Below are 18,677 nucleotides of genomic sequence, written 5' to 3'. Positions count from 1 at the left end.
CAAAGCCTGGCTTTGGAGAGGATTTGCTGGGAGCCACAGCTCTCCACCAAGAGGAAGACCAAAGGCTCACACAGCACCTTCCCTCCAGCTTCTTGGGCTCCTCCAGGTGGGCTCTCAGCTCTCAGAGGGCAGGGGAACTAGATCCAGAATTGGAGGACGTGCCAGGAAGGAAGCCCAGAGCTGGACAGTGACTCCCAGTGAGTGGGGAGGAGTCAGAAGCATCTCTGAAGCCCACTGTCTGGGAATCCAAGACCTGGGCCGAGGGAAGGGTACCCAGCCTTTACTGATCTAAGGCAGCAATCCTCTCTGAAGTGGGAGGGAAGGGCACACTGATATCTGTCTCCTGGGCACACATGGTTGAGAACACCTGTTGGATACACCTACGGTTTTCACTATACAAGAGGAAAGTAACGCTAACAGGCTTCTATTGGTGACAGAGGGACCAGCGAGCCTTGTGGGATGCACAAGGAACAGGATAAGATGTGGGGAAAAGGCTGTTTGCGTACAGGTGTGGGCATGTATCCCAGACAGACAGACTCCACCTGGGACATGCTTCTTGGCATATAGGTGCCACGTAACAGTCTCCAGTCAGGTGTAAAACATGCTGCAATCACCCACTGACCCCTCTTCCAGGGGTCTTGTTTGTAAAACGCTACAGGCCTGTGTCCCCACAGGGACATGTGGGCAAAGATGCCCATTGCACCATGAACTCCAGCGGCCGTGGAGAGAAGGAGGTGGCGCCTCAGATGTGCTGACTTAACGTAACATGTAACATGACACTGTTATATTTTAAAAAACAAATTGGAGAAAAACATGCAAAGCACGAACTGGTGTTTCTAAGAACAGAATTTTTAATGCTATCTCTGCACGTTTGTCTGTAGGCATAGAGAAAGGTCTAGAAGAATAAACACCAAAACTGTCACAACAGTTAATCCTGGAATGTGGGGGTGGGATGCATTAACTTTAAGGACTCTTTGAATTGAAAAAAAATTTAATACATGTATTCTGTTTTGCAATGAAAAGGATGTTTAAGCACACAAAAAAGAATAAAAAGGTGGACAAATACTGATTTAACACACTGCATTCACAAGAGCAAGTTGTTCCCAAAGCAACTCCTAAAGTCTTTCCATGTGTGTCACTTCTTATAAAGCAAGCACAGGATAAATGCTTAATTTACCCAGGAAGATATACATGAAGGAGACAGCAGGGCATTTAAAATACAGAACAAGAATTCCCAGTTGCAGCTCTGGAGCCATACCCCCAAAAGAGGACAGTGTTTCTACACTAAGTTTTTCCCAAGACTTCTAATTGCACTGCTTTTACATCTCGAATTTTATTTTTTCCCAGAAAAACTGGGGTAGCTATATGTTAATCCTAAAGGAAATAAACTCTGAATATTCATTGGAAGGACTGATGCTGAAGCTGAAGCTTCAATACTTTGACCACCTGATGCGAAGAGCTGACTCATTGGAAAAGACCTTGAAGCTGGGAAAGATTGAAGGCAGGAGGAGAAGGGGCAACAGAAAATGAGACGGTTGGAAGGCATCACTGACTCAACGGACATGAGTTTGAATAAACTCCGGGAGATACTGAAGGACAGGGAAGCCTGGCATGCTGCAGTCCACGGGGTTGCAAAGAGTCAGACATGACCAAGCGGCTGAAAAACAAGAATCTGTCTCCGTGGGCTCCAAACAAGAAAAGACCTGCGCCATCCTCAGATGGGAGACCCAGCCATGGTGGCTATACGGGGTTCTGTGCTCTGCCAAGGCCAGGCTGGGGGATGAGGAAGGAGGACCTCCAGGAGGCAGAGGCTGGAAAGGGGCAAGGCCACCAACCTTGACTCGGCTGGGACAGTGCCCTCAGCACCTGCGAACGCGACACTGTCCCTTCAATTAAATCAGCAGCTCTGCAGTTCCGCCTTCCAAAAAAGCACTTTCGGATCAATTGGAACTGCTAAAAATTACCCTTTTGTTTCGTTGTTAAAGACAAAAAATGTTTGTTGAACGAGCAATACCCTCTGTTGGAGACACGTCCAAGGTGATAGGTGACAAATGGATGGGACAGGGTGGGGAGGCAGGGGACACACAGAGGCGGTCACTGTGGCATGGCAGGCGAACACCCAACCCCGCTTTCAGCTCAGTTCCCCCTCAGTGCGTCCGACTGCCCCCAGAACAGTAAAACCATTGTTTCAACACGTGATGGGGAAAGAATAAAATTCAGGATGTGGAACAAGGTGACCTATTTATAAAGCCTCCTTTCACCTGCAGCTCAAATAAGCTCCCTCCCTCCGCCTCCCCGCCTCACACAGCACTGGTTGCAGCTGAGGATTTTGCAAGAGAAGGAGGCCTGAGCAATGGGCTATTAGATCAGGACACAGCTTCTGCAGCCAGGCTGAGTGGCTGCCACGCTCTGTCTGCTAACTGGGGTTTGTGCTTCGTGAGTAAGGGCTCAAGAACACGCTTCAGTGGTGGGAGCACCCAGGGAGGGTGTGCTCCATGCAAGCCTGACCACAGAGCCTGGGCCAAGGTGCCACCAAACCCAGGACAAAAGCCATGTTATGTTATGTTATGTGGCCATTACCACCTCTACTCCTTGCACCTATAGCCTTGAGGAGAGACACCCAGGAAAATCCAGGAAAGCTGTCTTCTTGCTCAAGCAGGGCTAGAAAAGTCAGCACCTGCCCCCAGAATCAACGAAAAGGATTGGACCTTTCTGGAAAGTTCTGATGAGTGGTTCTGGAGAGAAAAATCCCACACGGGCTGGAGCTCTAGCCTCTGACCTCAAAAGACCAAAAGATGCACCTGCCGTAAACACCTACGGAAGGACCCAGATTACTCATGGCACTTTCAGAAAGGGCTCGAATCAGTTGAGCCTGGCCTCTGGGAAACAGCACTCACATTCATTCAGAGACCAAACATCATGAAAAAAAAAAAGTCACGGCTGCAGCCGAGTCGAGGTTATGATGACGACGGCTCCGTTCACATGAGCAGCTCTGCTCCTGGGAGGGAGCTGAGTGACTATGACACGCGGTAACCTTCCAGAAAGATTTCTGAGACAGCAGCAGATGCCAAGTGGGGAGGAAGTCTGGATGGTGGGCTCCCCACGCCACTCAGGCTGGGCGGTCCGTCACACTGGGTCTGCCCGGGCCATGCAGGAACTGGATGGGGGAGGGGTGTCCGTGGGAAGGGGGCAGGAAGGGAGCGTGGAGGACAGTGTCACAGCCACTTCCCAGGGGAGAGCCCATGGGTGCCCAAGGGGGAAGGTTAAGGGACACAGGTCCCTCCTTGCCTCACCCTGGCTGGTGGCAGAAGCCCACAAACCCCAGTGGACTGCTGGTCCCAGGGAGTGTGCTCCAGCCTCAAGAGAAGTGGGGTTCACTTTTCCCCAGGTGAGCGCCGGGACAAGGCTCCCCAGGGAAACAAGGGTCCTCTCTGCACTGGCCGCCTGCAGCACACGCGCTCACCTGTTCACTCCAGCTCCGGGCGGCCTGTGAGGAGGCCTAGGACAACTCCACTCGCCTGCATCGGTAACCCCCAGAGTGAAGCCTGACCAAGTCCAGGCTTTAGGGCCTAGAGACCTGAGTGCAAGCAGGTGACACTCTGACCTCTTCCAATGGGACGTGCCAACTGGGAAAGGTCACCTCTGAGAGTGGCCCCATAGGTCACCCCATGTCGCTCCAGGAGGAATGAGCAGGAGGGAGGCCAAGGAGAGATGTGAAGCTGCGAGAGGAATCAGTTCCCAGAGAGATTGGAGAGGTTGGCTGCTGAGAGCTAGAGGGGCCTGTGCTTGCTTATCCCACCTGTAGGCTCAGGTGATGCTCTCAAACCACCTGGGGTGTAAAAGGAGGGGGAGAGTGGCATTCGGCGCAGCTAAAGCTCTTCACATAGCACTGGGGGTACACAGTAGGTGTTCAACCCGTGCCACTCCCTGCCTTCTCCCACCTCCATTTAAGAAGACTGTTCTTTAGTCGCTAAGTTGTGTCCGGCTCTTTTGTGACCCCATGGACTGTACCCGACCAGGCTCTTCTGTCCATGGAATTCTCTAGGCAAGAATACTGGATTGTGTTGCCATTCCCTTCTCTGGGGATCTTCCTGACCCAGGGAATGAACTCACATTTCCTTCACTGCAGGCAGACTCTGAGCCACCACGGAAGCCACAGGTTCGAAGGAGTGGTTCTCAAAGCAGGGTCCCTGGATCAATAGAGCAGTGTCATCCTTAGAGACAGCAAATGCTTGGGCCCCACCCTAATCTCCCCTCCAGTACTCTCGCCTGGAAAATCCCACAGACAGAGGAGCCTGGTAGGCTGCAGTCCATGGGGTCGCTAAGAGTCGGACAGGACTGAGCGACTTCACTTTCACTTTTCACTTTCATGCATTGGAGGAGGAAATGGCAACCCACTCCAGTGTTCTTGCCTGGAGAATCCCAGGGACAGAGGAGCCTGGCGGGCTGCCATCTATGGGGTCGCACAGAGTCGGACACGACTGAAGTGACTTAGCAGTAGCAGCAGCACCCTAATCTCCCGAATCAGGCATGCTGGGGGTGGGGTCGGCATTCTAATGAGCCCTCCAGAGATTAGGACACTGATAGTTTAAAGGAATTACAGCTCAAGATTTTGGAATCTCAAATCCACATTGAGAACTGACAAGCTTGGACTGATGACTACCATTCTTAAAAATTTCTTGTTCTGTCCTGATTTGAAATATTTCAAATGTTATATATGCTCTTTTTTTTTTTGAAAGTAGCTCAGTCATGTCAGACTCGTTGTAATCCCATGGACTGTAGCCTGCCAGGCTCCTCTGTCCATGGAATTCTCCAGGCCAGAATCCTGGAGTGGGTAGTCATTCCTTCTCCAAGGGATCTTCCCAACCCAAGGATCAAACCCAGGTCTCCCACATTGGAGGCAGATTCTTTACCATCTGAGCCACCAGAGAAGCCCAAGAATTCTGGAGTGGGTAGCCTATCCCTTCTCCAGGGCATCTTCCTGTCCCAGGAATTGAACCAGGGTGTCCTGCATCGCAGGCAGATTCTTTACTAGTTGAGCTACCAGGGAAGTCCACGCTTGTAAGAAATCACAGAGAAATAAAATATCACCCTCTTACTCTAGCACAGATACAGGGACTGTCCACTCACAGCAAAGGATCACACCACACACACTACACCCCAGTTGCTTTTTCTAAGTCATAATATATTAGCTCCAGCCTACATCAACTTTACGCTTTAGTAGCTATGTAATATTCCATTATCACAATTTTGGTAACTTTTTTTTAGCTGTGTCACATGACTGTGGGATCTGAGTTCCCTAACCAAGGATCAAATTCATGCTCCCTGCAAAGGAAGCATTGGAAAGAGTCCTAATTACTGGACTGCCAGGGAATTCCTGTGTGTCTTCCCATTTAGTTCACGGCCACCTCTCCTCTCATTGCCCTCAAAATCTTGGACCTCAGAACCTCCCACCCCACTGTCTATTTTTAGAAGAAGAAAATCCAATGTGAAAGTAACCTACCATCAGGCTTCCTGCTGTTGGAACTGTGGGGTCTGAAGGTGCTCACAAGTTTCTGCATTCACTGGGCTGAAGGTTTGTCCAGTGGACCTTGAATGGACCATAGCCAATGAACTTGGGCAAGATTCTATAAGGAATGGGGCAGTGCATCTCCTAGTGCAACCTAATCATGGTTCCCTGGATGAGATTTCACGGAACTCAACAGGATGCCAAGGAAGAAGCAAATCCCTGGGCCTCACAGGCCAGTTGGTGAAAAAAAGGGACTTAAATATCCTTTAAAGATACAATGGCCTGCAGAAACTTCCTCTTGTAAGCTATTGGTCTTCCTCCTCCAATCTTGTCAGCCTGGAAAGTCCTGAACACCTGAGCTGATAATTCAACAAGGGAGACCACAGCAGACCCACAGGTGGCGAATACATTCATCCTGAACTTCCAGGCAAGCACAAGGGTCTGGGCACCAGATTCCCATGGTGCCAGCTGGTCACATGAGGGATGAGGTGAGGAGGCAGGAAGGGGTCTCCCCAGCTGGCACATCTATGGAGATGGACACAGCTGTCCAAGATGCTAGCTGAAAGGATCACTGTATGAGGGGCAAGGGAAAAGGTCTGCTATCTTAAGTGACTGCAGCCACGAAACTAAATGATACTTGCTCCTTGGGACAAAAGTCATGACCAACCTAGACAGTGTATTAAAAAGCAGAGGCATCACTTTGCCAACAAAGGTCCATGTAGTCAAAGCTATGGTTTTTCTGGTAGTCATGTACGGATGAGAGAGTTGGACCATAAAGAAGGCTGAGCATTGAAGAATTGATGCTTTTGAATTGTGGTGCTGGAGAAGACTCTTGAGAGTCCCTTGGACAGTAAGGAGATCAAGCCAGTCAATCCTAAAGGAAATCAACCCTGAATATTCATTGGAAGGACTGATGCTGAAGTTGAAGCTCCAATAATTTGGCCACCTGATGCAAAGACCCGACTCATTGGAAAAGACCCTGATGCTGGGAAGATTGAGGGCAAGAGGAGAAGGAGGTGACAGAGGATAAGATGGTTGGATGGCATCGCCCACTGACTCAATGGACAAGAGTTTGAGCAAACTCAGAGAGAAGGACAGGGAAGCCTGGCATGCTGCAGTCCATGGGGTCACAGAGAGTTGGACACGACTTAGTGAATGAACAACAATCTTAAGTGGAAGGAAGGACACAACTGTATCTGCCCTGCCAGTAAAGTCTAGAAAAAAGTATACAGGCACATGTGTGAACAGAGAGGAAAATAAGCAGCAAAAATTGTTTCTATGTTTCGAGTGATGAGTTTATGAGCTTCCCTTTCCTTCAGAGTTCCTTACTGTTGTCCTATTGTTGTTGCAAAACCATAAGTGGATGAATCCAAATGTCCATCAATGCATGATGGCATAAACAAACGGAAAATATATATAATGGACTATCAGCCATAAACAGGAAAAAAGGACTGACATATGACACCTGTCATAGCATGGGTGGACCTCAAATCCTTCATGCTGGGAAAGAAGGCAGATCCAAAAGGTCACATAGTGATGCTCCCGTCTATGGGACAGCCGGCATAGGTAAACCCATAGAGACAGAAAGCAGGCTGGTGGTTGGCAGGGGCCAGGGGAAGGGGAATGGGGAGTGAAGGCTAAGGGGTCAGAGTCTCTTTTTTGGGGGGTGGGTGAAACATTTTACAATTGGACAGAGGTGGTGGCTGCACAGCATTGTGAAGGTACTAGATGCCACAGAACCGTCCTCTTGAAAACGGTTACGTGAATGTCACAACAAATGAAAAAAACACAAATGGATGAAAACTACACACTTCTCCAAAATTCACATGGCAGGAGGTAGGTGTGGGAAGGGCCGCAGAGCAGAGAGGAACCCAGAGCTTGGGGAGACCCGGCGGGCAGAACCAGGCCTCTCAGCCAGGGTTACACAGGGAGACAGGGCTAAAGAGCCTCATAGTAAGGAGCAAAGAGCCTTCTAGAGCTGAGTTCTCCACTCCCCACCCTAACCCCCTTCCTTTCCTAGGAAAGAAACAGCTCAGAGCTGTGGTTTGGCAGCCCCGCTGCTTTGAGACGGCACCTGTGGATGGAGTTTTTCTGGGAGAATCCAAAATGCATGCCTGCATCCTTGTGCCTGCACCCGTGATGTGGTGCGGGGAAGAGACAAATCGACACGTACACACATGTGCCACTGGTTGGAGGAGGAGGATGTATGAGAACCGAGGTCACCAGACCCTGCATCCACACATCCTCCACTCCGGGAAGGAGGCAGGTTGAGGAGAGACAACACCCGGAGTTCCAGGTTCTGGCTTGTTTACGGAGCAGCTCAACACCCTGAGGCCACTCCAAACTGGCAAAGGCTACTGTGTGTTACAAGGGCCCTCAGCGCCCGCTCACTCCCCATCGATGACATCGGCACCCACCTGCCAGCCATGGAGATGCCACAGTGCAGGGTGCTGGTCCAGGCCAGGCAGGCCCCAGGCTAATGCACAGTGTGACTGGACCTGCTGCTGCATGCAAACCCGCTCTCGTGGGTGGAGTTTCTGTGTTCCCGTGTGTCTATGTTCCTGATCATAGCTCAGACTTGGAGAGACCTCAGTTCCTCATGCCAGGTGCTACCTTCTCCCACAAACTCCTTTTGGCCAGACTCACTCCTGGTAAACACGGAAAAATGGGCCCCAAAGGGCCACGCTCTAGGCCTATATACGTATATACTTGATTGATTCGGTCACTAAGTCATGTCCGACGCTTTGCGACCGCATGGACTGTAGCCAGCCATGCTCCTCTGTCCATGGTGTTCTCCAGGCAGGAATACTAGAGTGGGTTGCTATTTTCTTCTCCAGGGGATCTTCCCAGACCAGGGATCGAACCCATGTCTCTGGCATTGGCAGGCAGTTTCTTTATCACCGAGCCACCAGAGGAGCCATACATGTATACAGTAGGTGCTCATAAATACCTGAGTTGCTTTCTCACCCATCCCACAAGCACCTGCTAATCCCCATAGGGAAGAGTGGGCTTCCTGAGACCCTTTCTTTGTTCCGTAGTCTCCGAGAACCTCAATAAAGTGGATGATTCAAAACTGGGAACTGGTGCCTGGGAAAGCTAGAGAATGTTCCAGCTACTCTGCCAGAAAGCATCTTCCCCAGGTGGAAGCTGGCAAAACTTGACGAAACCTATAAGACAGACAACTGCAGAAGTGATCCAACCTGAGGGGTGGCCTGCAAATGTTCAGCTAATGAGCATTTGGGAAAGCCAAGTCCAAATTAGGTGCTTTAGGGCTGGAATTCATTCCCTAAATACTTGTTAGACACCTACTATATACATTATACATATGCATACTATAGGGCTTCCCTGATGGCTCAGTGGTAAAGAATCCCCCTGCCAGTGCAGGAGACGCAGGCTCAATCCCTGGACTGGGAACAGCCCCTGGAGAAGGAAATGGCAACCCACTCCAATATTCCTGCCTAGAAATCCCATGGACGGAGAAGCCTGGAGGGCTACAGTCTAGGGGGCTGCAAAAGAGTTAGACATGACTTAGCAACTGAACAACATACATACTATAGAAGTAGAAATCACTGCCCTCAAGAAGCTTACAGTCTGATGAGGGAGACATATAGCCATTGTAACAATCTTCTGAGCAATCAATGTGAGCTTCAGGACACAGATTTTTATCTGTGTTCAAGATGGGAGGCCCCATGCCTAGAACGTTGCCTGAAACAAAGCAGGTGCTAAACAAACAAGCCTTGACTGAATGAATATCTAACACTGTTGTAGTTGTTCAGTCACCAAGTCGTGTCCAACTCACTGCAACCCCATGGACAGCAGCTCACCACGCCTCCCTGTCCCTCACCATCTCCCGGAGTTTGCCCAAGTTCATATCTAACATGGGGCCAGGTAATAAGTATCAAAGAAAAATGAAGCAGACTAGCAAGGACAGAGAAAGAGATGGGAGAAGGTGGTGAGGAAAGACTTCTCTGATACAGTGATACATGGACAGAATACCTGGAGAAAGCAAAGGAGAAAAGCATGTGAGTATTCAAAGGGAAGGGTGTCCTGGGCAGAAGGAACAGGATGTGCAAAGGCCCTGAGGTCTGAGCATGTGTGGCAGGTCAGGTGAACAAACAGGAGGAGGAAGAGGCCGTGGAGGGAGGTGGGGCAAGGTGTGCAGAGGACAGGCATACCAGGCCTTGAGGGTCACAAGGAAGAACTTCAGATTTTATCTTCAGTGTCATGAGAAACAAGCAGAGGGCTTTGTGCATGCAGAGAACACAACCTGACTTCCTTTCTAACAGAATCTCTCTTGGCTGCTGTTTTGAGAAGAGGCTGTTGGTAGCCAGAGACCAGCTAGGAACTCAATGCAAGGATGCAGCTTGGATGGGGGAGTGGTGGAAGCGGTAGGATCCAGAGTGTAACCTGAACTAGATATAACCCCATGTGAGTGCATGCACACTAAGTCACTTCAGTCATGTCTGACTCTTTGTGACCCTATGGACCGTAGCCCACCAGGCTCCTCTGTCCATGGGATTCTCCAGGCAAGAATACTGGAGTGGCTCTGACATAAATCACAGCAAGATTCTCTATGACCCAACTCCCAGAGTAATGGAAGTAAAAGCAAAAAATAAACAAATGGGACCTAATTAAACTTAAAAGCTTTTGCACAATGAAGGAAACTATGAGCAAGGTGAAAAGACAGCCTTCAGAATGGGAGAAAATAATAGCGAATGAAGCAACTGACAAATAATTAATCTCAAAAATATACAAGCAGCTCATGTAGCTTAATACCAGAAAAATAAATGACCCAATCGAAAAATGGGCCAAAGAACTAAACAGACATTTCTCCAGAGAAGACATACAGATGGCTAACAAACATATGAAAAGATGCTCAACATCACTCATTATCAGAGAAATGTAAATCAAAACCACAATGAGGTACCAGGTCAGAATGACTGCTATCAAAAAGTCTACAAACAATAAATGCTGGAGAAGGTGCAGAGTAAAGGGAACCCTCTTACACTGTTGGTGGGTCAGAATGACTGCTATCAAAAAGTCTACAAACAAATGCTGGAGAAGGTGCAGAGTAAAGGGAACCCTCTTACACTGTTGGTGGGAATGCAAACTAGTACAGCCATTATGGAGAACAGTGTGGAGATTCCTTAAAATACTGGGACTAGAACTGCCATATGACCCAGCAATCCCATTGCTAGGCATACACCCCAAGGAAACCAGAATTGAAAGAGACACGTGTACCCCAATGTTCATCACGGCACCGTTTACAATAGCGAGGACATGGAAGCAACCTAGATGTCCATCGGCAGATGAATGAATAAGAAAGCTGTGGTACATGTACACAATGGAATATTACTCAGCTATTAAAAAGAACGCATTTGAATCAATTCTAATGAGGTGGATGAAACTGGAGCCTATTATTCAGAGTGAAGTAAGTTAGAAAGAAAAACACCAATATGGTATATTAACATATGTATATGGAATTTAGAAAGATAGTAATGATGACCCTATATGCGAGACAGCAAAAGAGACACAGCTATAAAGAGCAGACTTTTGGACTCTGTGGAAGAAGGCAAGGGTGGGATGATTTGAGAGAATAGCACTGAAACATGTATATTACCATATGTGAAATAGATCACCAGTCCAAGTTCGATGCATGAAACAGGGCACTCAAAGCCGGCACACTGGGACAACCCTGAGGGATGGGATGGGGAGGTAGGTGAGAGGGGGGTTCAGGATGGGGGACACATGTACACCCATGGCTGATTCATGTCCATGTATGGCAAAAAACCACCACTATATCATAAAGTAATTAGTCTCCAATTAAAATAAATAAATTAATTTTTTAAAAAAGAGTACTGGAGTGGGTTGCCATGCCCTCCTCCAGGGGATCTGCCTGACTCAGGGATCGAGACTGAATCTTTTATGTCTCCTATCTTAGCAGGTGATTCTTTACCACTAGGCTTCCCTGGTGGCCCAGCTGGTGAAGAATCTGCCTGCAATGCGGGAGACCTGGGTTCAGTCTCTGGGTTGGGAAGATCCCCTGGAGAAGAGAATGGCTACCTACTTCAGCATTTTGGCCTGGAGAATTCCATGGACTACAGTCCATGGAGTCGCAAAGAGTTGGACACAACTGAGCGACTTTCACTTCACTTTTTATCACTAGCACCACCAGGGAAACCCATAACCCCGCAGGAGACATCATATCATACCTTGTCTAAGCAAAGGGCTGCTTAAGCTTTAAAGGTGGCAGTGAGTGAAGACACAGATGCAGAGCCCAGTGGTCTAATCCAAGGCCCCATGACTCCAGCTCTTGTTTGGTCTACTCCTGGCCAGCAGGGATATCAGGCTACAAAACTTGAGGCACGAATCATGAGGGCCACTTGCCAGTTTCCCTGAGCTCTGGTTCGGTGCTTCCCATTTGCTCCTCTCAGAGGCAAACGCTAATGCTACCTGACTGGCCAGCCTCAGGTTTATACATCAGTCTCTTGTGAGTTTGGTAGGTATCTCTAAACTGTATCAGGGATTTCCCCAGTGATCCAGTGGCTGACTCCATGATTCCAATGCAGGGGGTCAGGGTTTGATTTCCGGTCAGGGAACTAGATCCCACATGCTGCAACTGAGAGTTTGCAACCTCATCTAAAGATCCTGCATGCCGCAACTAACACCTAGTGCAGACAAATAAATAAAGATATTCTTAAATAAATTAAAAAACGATATCAATATTAGATCTATTGTTCAAATTCAGTCACTAAATTGTGTCTGACTCTTTGTAGCACAGACTACAGTATGCCAGGCTCCCCTGTCCTCCACTATCTCCTGGAGCTTGCCCAAATTCAGGTCCATTGAGTTACTGATACTGGATATATTGGGGGGAAAATCCCGTTCTTGAACATGCAAAAGATAGGTGGGCCATAATGACCTGAATGTAGGTGGGCCCTGATGAACCCCAGTGTAGGCGGGCCGTGACGACTCCGATGAAGGTGGGCCGTAATGACCCCAATGCAGGTGGACTGTAATGACCCCAAAGGCCGGGCCCAGCACAGCCCTTTGGCATCCTCATCTGGGTAGCTCTGAGGCGTCTACTGAAGACTTCTTGGGACTAAAACAGGGTGGATCAAGGAAAAAGGGAGAAGACTACAGACAAAGATGGAGAAGGCTGCGATCTGAAACTGGGCTGCCTGGGTTTAACTTTTCAGCTCCACAAGCTGGGCAACCTTGGGCAAGTGCTCCAACCTCTCTGAGCCTCAAGTTCCTCATCTGTTGACAAGAGGATGATGACTGTTCAATCCTAGTGATTTGCTTTAGGGATTAAATGGGGATGCCACCACTTAAAAAAGCTCAGCACTTAATAAAGAGCCACAGTGGTCATGTATGTGTGGTTTAATGCCCTGAGGAGAAGGAGGGAGGCGGGGAGAGAGGGAGGGAGGCAGGGAGGGCTTCTTGAGGATGTGTCTCCTCCCCAGGGGTGGAATGCAGCCGTGCGAATCCTGACACCCACCCCCCACTGCAAACTCAGCACTCTCCCAGAGAACAGCTGCCCGGGGGTGTCCATGACCCAGCTCTGTGGCTGCCTCTCGCCAGTCAAGCTCACTGATGGCGACAGCGAGGTCTCCACTGGAAGCTCCCAGGTGATGCTGAAGCTGAGGCTGCTCAAAGCCAGCCATGGTTTTGTCTGCCTCTGCTGAAACCCCCAGTGCCCCCACCTCATCCCCCATGCCGCTCCCCCCACAATTTGCCGGCTCCGGCAGTGGGGGTGGGTCTGCCATGCCTCTGTGCTCTCTGGGGTGAGGGGGCCAGGACAGACACGTCCGGAGAAGTTTCTTGGGAAAGTAACTTCAATCTGGGGTGAATCTGGTCCGCTTGTCACATATGAAGATACAAAAGGAGGAAAGGGGAAATGGAAAAAAGGGAAATTGGTCCAATAACCATTTAATGGGCTGATCCAGGATGGCAATTGGGGCAGAGGAGGAAGAAACCAGATGGAGGCACTGGCTTTGCCCAGCAAGCTTGTCAGCCATACTTCAGAATCAAGTGAGCCCAGGATGGGCCAGTGAAGCTGGATCAGGGCCTCGGTACCTAGCAGGAGTGAGGGCTGCACACGCGCGTTTCATGCGCTCGCCTCTGCAGGGCTGCACTGCAACTCCAGACAGAACACGCTCAGAAAGCTATTTCCTCTGCAAGCTGGACCTTCCATAAAATCACAGCAGCAGCATGTCACCTTCACAGGTGACATGGGGAGTAGGGGACATTCCCCCACACCTCAGTGTCAAGGAAGGCAGCCTCGTCACAGCTATGGGGGCACAAGACCACAGACCCAGGCGTGGGGACCCCTCCCTGGTGCCCAGCTGGGGCAGCCAGCCCCGGGGCAGCGCCGTCCTGTAACCAGAGGAGGACCATGGTCCCCCCCCACCCAACACACTGCGTGTTTCTAAGGCTGTCCCAAGTTTCCGTTCCCATATCAAAAGCACCTTTTCTGCTGAGGCGGCAAGACCTGCCAACAAAACAAGCCTCTGGGACCCACATTTCTGTAACACGCCTTCCCTTGAAAAGCACTTCAATGAATCACTGAGGTTAAGTAGTATCGGCAGCTGGGTTGGTGGAAGAAATCCTTGTGAAAGTCAGACAGAGGTGCTTGGGCAGGGGTCCCCCTGTGCCCTGCCCACCTCCCAGGTACCCCGATCTTGACAGACAGCACCTCCTCTCCAGGCCCCCAAACGGAAAACCAGACATGCCTGAGATCCTGCACACAGAGCCGGATGATTCCTTCCTTGGGAAGTGATCTTTTTAGCAGCGAGGGAGCCAGTCACCCCAAGTGCCCTGCATCTGGTCACGCCCCCCACCCCCCGACCCCACCCAGGGAGCCCATGGGTCTGCCGCTGAGGCATTGCCTGGGAGCCAGTTGGAAACGCAGAGTCTTGGGCCTGGCCCCAGCCGACTGCCTCTGAGCAGCCCTATCACAGGTGATCTGTGTGCCCAGGTGGGTGGGGGCTGTGGCCTGGGTCCTCAAGGCAGAGGTTGGCAGGAAACACATCAGAAAGAAAGAAAACGGAGGCTCGTCCAGCCCATTCCAGGAAGCCAGTCCTGAAACATAACGGACTCCCAAGAAAACAAATCTAGAAGCCGACAAGTTTAACAGAAGTCACAGGCAGAGCCTGGCAGGGCCCCATCCTCGCCAGACCCACAAGGGTGAGAGGCGCATGGAACAGGCTATGGATTCCTTGGCCCCAGACGTTCTAGAAGCCCTTGGTCATTTGGGGTCTTGGGAAGCCCAAGGCGGAGGCAACACCTCTTCCAGGCCCTCCTCTGCACCCCAGCTCTCTCTGCTCCTCCAGATAGCCCCGATTCCCCGACTAGCCAAGCCAGCCCGCAGCTTTCAGGAGCCTCGTGTTTTCTTGCAGCCACACCTGCAGCCCTTGCTTTCACTTCAAACAACCCCACCCGACCAGAATCCGGGCCATCCGAGATCAATCCTGGCCCTCTTGGCCACAGAGCTGTCCCTGGCTGGCCTCCACGACCTGGGCTGTTTCACAGCAGGTCTCCGTCTCCCTGCAAAAATCTCCCCCAAAACTAGCTCAGGACCCTGGATCCTGCCGGAATCTAGAATGAAGGTCATCCCTGGCCCCTAGCAGCACCCTGGCCCACGTCCACAACCCTGGCCATGACCCACTCCCACACGGCCCGCCCGCAAGTATTGGCCTCATGGTCTCCCGGACACCTACCGGAGGATTGGCGGAGTTCTGGAATGTTTCCGGCCAGTGCCCAGAGATGGGGGAGCTCCAGGAGGGAAGCCCTCGATCCCCAGGCCAGGGGAGACGGAAGTGGAGTGCAGGCAGCTTGCTGGTGCCCCAGGAGCAGGGCGCCTCCCTGCCAGTGGCCGGGCCCTGCGGGTCCCCAGGCCTCCCTCGCCTGGCTGGATCAGCCCTGGCCGGAGTGAGCTCCACCGTCACCAAGGGGAAGCAGCCCTTGGTTACCGCTGGCTGGGAGAACACAGAAGGCAAAACAAACACTGGACTGGCTCCTCACTGCTGGGAACAATTACAAGGTAATCGGCCAGTTTTTAAAAGCCCTCCAGAAGGGAGGCTGCTGGCCCAAGGGGAGGCTGGTTTGTAAGCCATTCCCTCCCTCCTGCTGCTGCTGCGTCCTCCTCAAGACCCAGGGACCCTCTCTCCACCCCGCGCAGGAACCCCCAGCAGAGCAAGGCTGGAGTCTCAGAGGAAGCAGGGCACACAGTCCCAGGTGGGCAGCGTGCCACTTCAGTGCCCAAAGCACGTTCCAGAATCCTGGCCAGCCTGCAGGGGCAGACTCACCTCATCCCCCTTCCTAGATCCCTTCTAGAAAGCAACCACCAGCTCTCTTGTCCCCAAGCAACTTGTCATGAAACTAACAGAAACTCACCAGCGAAGAGTAAAGAGCTCATTTGCCAGGCTCCAGCCGGGGCTGGTGAACTATCTGCCAGGATGGTGCCCAGACCATGGCCACCCCGCAAGGACTGTCCCCAGGGAAGGGGGGTGCTTCAGGTACAGCCCAGGCACTGATCCCCAACTGTTGCCTTTCAGCAGACCTGGGACCCTCAGCCAGTCACATACCTCCTCTGAGAAGACATCCCAGAGTTTGGGGTTTTGGTTGTGACCCCAGACCCATAAGCAGAAACCATGGGGAGCCCCCAGTGGAGAGGGGGAGGGCTGAGTGACACCCAGCCCCATCTCCAGGTCCCCCCCAGGAGGGGCACGTGCAGGAAGAGGTTTCTTCCGCCCCCACCGCGGATCCTCCATGTCCTCCAGGCACTGGTTTCAAGCCTCCCTCTCCCCCTGCTCCCTCACGGGGAAGGTGCAGCACCTTTCTGGGGTCAGATGGCTGACCTCAGATGGGGAACGTGGTGGCAGGTCCAAACCTCAGACAAACACGGCCTGTCTCACCCTCTTGAATTCCCCTACCCCACCCTGCAGAGGACACTGGTCAGTTCTCCCATCCTGTAGAAGCCATGCTGGCCTTGGCTTCATGGACCTCCTAGGGGACAGAGATTTGGAGAGACAGAGAGAAAGAGAGAAGCAAAAAGAGAGACAGAAACACACAGAGACAGAGAGAGAAACAGAGAGACAAGGACAGAGACAGAGAGAAAAATCAGAGGTGGAGACACAGACAAACAGAGACTCAGAGAGCAGAGAAAGAGAGAGACACAGAGACTCAGAGAGACAGAGAGAAAGCGGAGAAAGAGACAGAGAGACAAACAGAGAAAGAAGCTGGAAAGGAAGCAGAGGAATGGGAAGCAGGAGGGTGGAGGCCCCACAGCCTCAGCAGACTTGTGTTGGCCCAGGGTCCCCATCAGGAGGGCGGGGCTCAGGCTCTGAGTGGGAGCTGCACCCCCCTCCCCCGTGGTACTCAGTGGGGAACCCTTCCCCAGTAAGGCACTCAGAGGAGCGGGGCAGGGTGAGAGGTTGGGGTGCACCTCTGCCCACCTCCAGCCTCACCCTGCCCCCTCCCAAAGAGAGTTTGCTGTCTCCAAACCAGGGAGGTCTTGAAGCTAAAGCAAGTCAGCAACCTCACTGACCAGTTCAGCCAGTGGCCCCAGGGAGGGAGCCTGGGCTATGCTTTGGAAGCGGCAGCGGCAGCTTCACCAGACAGGCTGAGCACCTTGAGGAGTCCCCGCTTTTTAAAAAATCAAATCAGCACATTTGGAGGTAAAGACCTGGCTCACCTGAGTACCTGGTCACCCTGCTGCCCGGCCTAGTCTCTCTCTGCTTGTCTCAGAGGGACCCAGAGGCCAGTCCCCGCCCTCACCTGCCCCAGAGGCATAGAGCTGTTCTTCAGGGGGTGCTGAGTGGTGGGAGTTAACACTGTGGTTAGAGTCTCAGACGTGGCTCTGAGATGCTGAGAACTGAAATGGAGCATTTCTGGCACAACTGGACAGAAACTCTCAGAAAGACCCCTCCACCTCTCACTTGAGTTGATGGAGAAGTTTCTTCCAGACATCCAGGTTTGACTTTGATCCTAGACAGGGAAGAGAAGGGGCCAAGCATCCCTGGGCTAAGATACCAGACCCCCACTTGGCATCCCCACCTCAACACATTCCTGCCTCCCTTTGAGGACCTGGGCATGGCAAACATGGCTGCTGTACCCACCAGGAGTCTGGTTGGCTAGGGACGAGGCCACTCAGTGCCACTTTCTGTTTAAATATCCACAAACTGGCATTCTCCTGTAGTCTTTCTCCTCACATGGTGAAGGAAAATTTAAGCCATCAGGAAAAAGTAAAGAGCTTCTTAACACAGCCCTGCTCTTCTCTTACCACTAACAATCCATTTGGTAAATTTGATGGTCTGTCCCACAAAGCAGAACCTGGTGGGAGTGGTGGGGAGGAGACAGGCCAGCAAACTGCCTGGTACTCACTGCTTCCCAGCAGAGATGATGTCTTCAAAGAGCTACAGTAGAAGCAGGATGCTCGACCTCGGGGGTTGCTGAGATAGGTGGGGGTGGAGGTGGGGTGGGACTCTCGGGGACATCCCCTTTGAGAGGTTCTGACCAAGGCTGGGATTTTAATAGCAAGGGTGAGCTGAGGGAGGAAGCAGACAGACACCACCCTTGCTGTGAGAGAACCCTTCCCCCATCACAAACAGAAGTGAGGAGGTGTATTTGGGACCCAAAGGGTGGTCAGGAGATTAGAATGGCATTTGGGAATTTTGAGCAGTAACTGGAGAGAGGGAGACAGAGGGGCGGGGAACATAGTCTGGATGACAAAGACCTTGAATGTCATGACGAGATGTCTGGACTCAGGCACAGGCGCCAGATAGGGAGGCAACGGATCAGAAAGCCTGCTCCCAGGACCTCCCTGGTGGTCCAGTGGTTGAGAAGATCCCCTGGAGAAGGGATAGGCTACCCATTCCAGTATTCTTGGCCTTCCCTGGTGGCTCAGACAGTAAAGAATCCTCCTGCAATGCGGGATACCTGGGTTCCATCTGTGGGTTGGGAAGATCCCCTTGAGGAGGGCATGGCAACCCACTCCAGTCTTCTTGCCTGGAGAATCCCATGGACAGAGGAGCCTGGTGGACTACAGTCCATGGGGTCGCAATGAGTCGGACATGACTGAGCGAGTAAGCACACACCAGTGGTTAAGAATCTGCCTGCCAATGCAGGGGCATGGGTTTGATCCCTGGTCCAGGAAGATCCCACA

The 18,677-nt window shown here is 51.5% G+C and overlaps 1 protein-coding gene across 2 annotated transcripts in view; it reads right to left on the bottom strand.

Moving 5' to 3' along the window:
- The window catches only part of SPSB1 (splA/ryanodine receptor domain and SOCS box containing 1), a 73,862-nt gene that overhangs the window by 15,552 nt on the left and 39,633 nt on the right, over window positions 1–18,677 (bottom strand). Inside the window, exon 1 of one of the 2 annotated variants that reach the window (XM_040263363.1) lies at window positions 15,232–15,350. The exons of the other annotated variant lie outside the window; for it this stretch is intronic. The gene's annotated coding sequence lies outside the window, so the exon portion shown is untranslated. Of the gene's footprint in view, window positions 1–15,231; window positions 15,351–18,677 lie in introns of those variants that run through there. 2 annotated transcript variants of the gene reach the window in all.

Source organism: Oryx dammah, unplaced genomic scaffold (genome assembly GCF_014754425.2).
Source record: "Oryx dammah isolate SB20612 unplaced genomic scaffold, SCBI_Odam_1.1 HiC_scaffold_21, whole genome shotgun sequence".
NCBI classification, from domain to species: Eukaryota; Metazoa; Chordata; class Mammalia; order Artiodactyla; family Bovidae; genus Oryx; species Oryx dammah.
Note: the sequence above shows the minus strand (reverse complement) of the source record. Positions and strands in the feature narration are given on the sequence as shown.